Genomic DNA, 2,989 nt, shown 5'->3' with positions numbered 1-2,989 from the left:
ACTCACCTCAGCCTCCCAAAGGCGCGGGATTACAGGCTGAGCCACCGAGCCCAGTTGAACATGGTCTTTATAAAGTCCTACGTGGCTATGCCTTGGATCTCCTTTCTAGAACTTCATCTTATAGTATGCTTCCTCTGATTTCCTTCACTCTGGTCACAATAGCATTTTGTCAGCCCCCAGTGCTCATCCTGTTTCTTCTCACCATAGTGCACAGGCAATACTGCCTCCTTGTCTTCAACCTCAGTCGGCCATTTTGCTAGAGGTGGATATATAATGATGAACAGAACAAAGTCTCTGCTTTCATGAGGCTTATGGCTGAGCAGAAGCAGAAAAACCAGACACAACATAAATTGTAGAAAAATGCTGTAAAGAAAAAGAACTGAGTGCTGTGAGAAAAGGAATAATGTAAGGAAGGGAAATCTACTTTAGACTGGGAGGTCACAGAAGGCTTGTTTTAACATGGGAATCTGAATTGAGCCCTCAAAGATAAAAAAAAAAAGGTTGTTACGTTAACTCATAAGTGAGGAAAAGCATATTACTGTAGGTTTTATGTGCCAAGAAAACAGAGAATTTGGAATTTTATTATAATAAAGATAAAAATCTAATTAAAGAATATAGCAATTAAAGAGAAGTAGAAAAAGATTTATCTATTCACTGCATTTTAGAATTCACTTGGTGAAACATTAAGACCATCTTAAAAAAAGGCTTAAAAGGAAGGAGAAGAAGGATGTTGAGAGAAGAAAAGGTGAGTAAACAAGGAGAGGGGCACCTGCCCATAACCTAATAGGGTGTATGGATAGCTTTATGTACAAGGCTTATATAACCAATGAGTCAGCAAAAAGTCAGGTATCAATAGATCTCTTCTATGGCCACTCTAAGCAGTTAGGAAACTTGGCTCTCCCTGCTGGTGAGACAAGGGGCTAAAGGAACAAGATCTGAGATAGGCACATACCTTCTAGCAATAGTTGCTTAAGTTAGGATGAGGAAAAGTAAACCTAATGCTTAGAAAAACATAAGAATAGAATCCAACTCAAAGCAAAGTGATTCTGGTAGGATTTCACAAATCTAATGTGATTCATTTATTTAATTTGTAATAAAATCCTTATTAAAGATTTCAAAACCCAAACTCCAAAATTTGCTAAAAGCAAAGCCTACAATATAAAGAGAAAATGTCCTTAGCTTTCTTGAGGTCTATAAATATTTCAGGGCTACTTTCTACAATTACCTTTTCTCTAACAAAGGCTAATAAGTATTACAGTACAGAAAAAGACTTCATATTGACAACATTGGGTCTGGTAAAAAAATGTACAAAAGAGACTTTAAAAGCGATTCAATCATACTAGAGGCAAAGCGACACAGCATTCACAATCACTTGATATCGAACAGCAATGGTAATGAACGCACAACAAACACTCACCAACGCACAGCTATGAAAATAGCAGACTCCTTATCTTGCCTTCCTCCACCTCCATACTTTTGTTCCGACGGCAATAATTCTATAATTCTATAAGAGGAAGAAGGCTTTATTTTTCCTTCTCTACTTTAGGCCATGAGGAAAGCAGAGAAAAGGGGGGTGGGGAGGTAATTATGACTATGCAAAGAAAGAAAAAGAGGTCTAATTGGTAGTCAGCATTCTTTGCTCTGGAAATTCCTGGCTTGTGTCTATTCGTGGATATCTGAGAACACTTGATTACTTCTGAAGGTCACAACTGAATGATTAGAAAGGATGTCTGTTTACCCTTCTGATTCCCTTGGTCATCCATACATGATTCTGCAAAATGTTTCACTAATTGCTAAGAAGCAATTCTATGTAGCTGATATAGAAAAGTAAAAAAAATAAGAAAAAAAATCACAATAAGACATTTATCTTACCAAAACCCCTTGTCAGGCAGTCTGCTGATTTTGCTTGCCACAAAGCTCATCCTTCCTTTGTGCACTGCCAGACCAAGCTTGGATCGTAAAAACAAGTCACAACCTCTCTTGGCTATAAGCTGTTTCCATTTGTTCCAGCTTCCAAACTGCAGGGGAGCTGTGGCATAGTCTGTCACTGCTGCACATACTTGGTTTCCGAGAATAACGCTGTAAATGAGGACAGCTACCACTGGAAATGCATTCCCCCACCAAAGAGCCAGCTGTGAGGAAGTTTCTAGTGGATCCCTGGGCTTCTCACCTTCACAGTCTCAGAGAAATGCCTTTCACAAAACAGGCAGGTACAGCCACACCAAATCAATATCCCTGCATAGCCAATTCTCCGCACTGCACACCTCAGCCTATATACAGTTCCGGTTCTGTCTCTTGCATCAACTCTTAGAGCTTTTTACATCTGGGAGTCTAGGAAGACTCTGTGCTGAATAAACAGAAAGCTTCTGCCAAACAAGTATCCGTGTGTGTGTGTGCGCGCGTGCGTGTTTGTGTGTGTGTGTGTGTACGAAGTTTGCTAGAGCTGCTAATGCAAATGAATAGTTTGACTCTGAGAATGGAGATAACAGAGTGTATTTGCTTCTCTTCTCCAGCTGTGGGCATCTTTTATAAAAGACAAAAGCATTAAACTGGATTTAAAGCTACTGGGCATTAATTCAACATTCACATTTGTCTTCTCATTTAAATCAAATAAGGTTGAAAGAACAATTTACAGGAAGATTAAAAATATTCTCAATAAAATAATACTGCTTAGGTAACCTGGTTCAATAAATACAAAGAAAAAGCAACCTATCCATGCTTTAATAAAGAATCAGAAGATTGCCCAAACAGATTTCCATGCTTTCCTAATGTTTCTTCTCTTATTTTTCATTTTAGGTTCACAAAATCACTTAAAATGAAAATTGTGCAAGAGTAAGAAAACTGAACTAGAAAAAAGAAAGTGAGCATGAGACTCCAAAATCTTAATTACTATGGACAAAGGAAAAAACACATCTGAATGAAAAGCACTGGAACTCTCTGAAATCAAAGCAACAGATTAAAACTCCACAGTCATAAGCCCAGGTTCAGC

At 38.3% G+C, this 2,989-nt stretch overlaps 1 protein-coding gene across 1 annotated transcript in view; it reads right to left on the bottom strand.

Moving 5' to 3' along the window:
* Positions 1–2,382, bottom strand: part of TMCC1 (transmembrane and coiled-coil domain family 1) — a 42,031-nt gene extending 39,649 nt beyond the window's left edge. Inside the window, exon 1 of the mRNA XM_008053036.2 lies at positions 1,873–2,382. The gene's annotated coding sequence lies outside the window, so the exon portion shown is untranslated. The remainder of the gene's footprint in view (positions 1–1,872) is intronic.
* Between the last annotated feature and the right edge of the window lie 607 nt (positions 2,383–2,989).

Source organism: Carlito syrichta, unplaced genomic scaffold (assembly GCF_000164805.1).
Source record: "Carlito syrichta isolate Samal-C Ts95f unplaced genomic scaffold, Tarsius_syrichta-2.0.1 Scaffold287783, whole genome shotgun sequence".
Lineage (NCBI taxonomy): Eukaryota > Metazoa > Chordata > Mammalia > Primates > Tarsiidae > Carlito > Carlito syrichta.
This window is presented reverse-complemented; position numbering and strand designations above follow the sequence as displayed.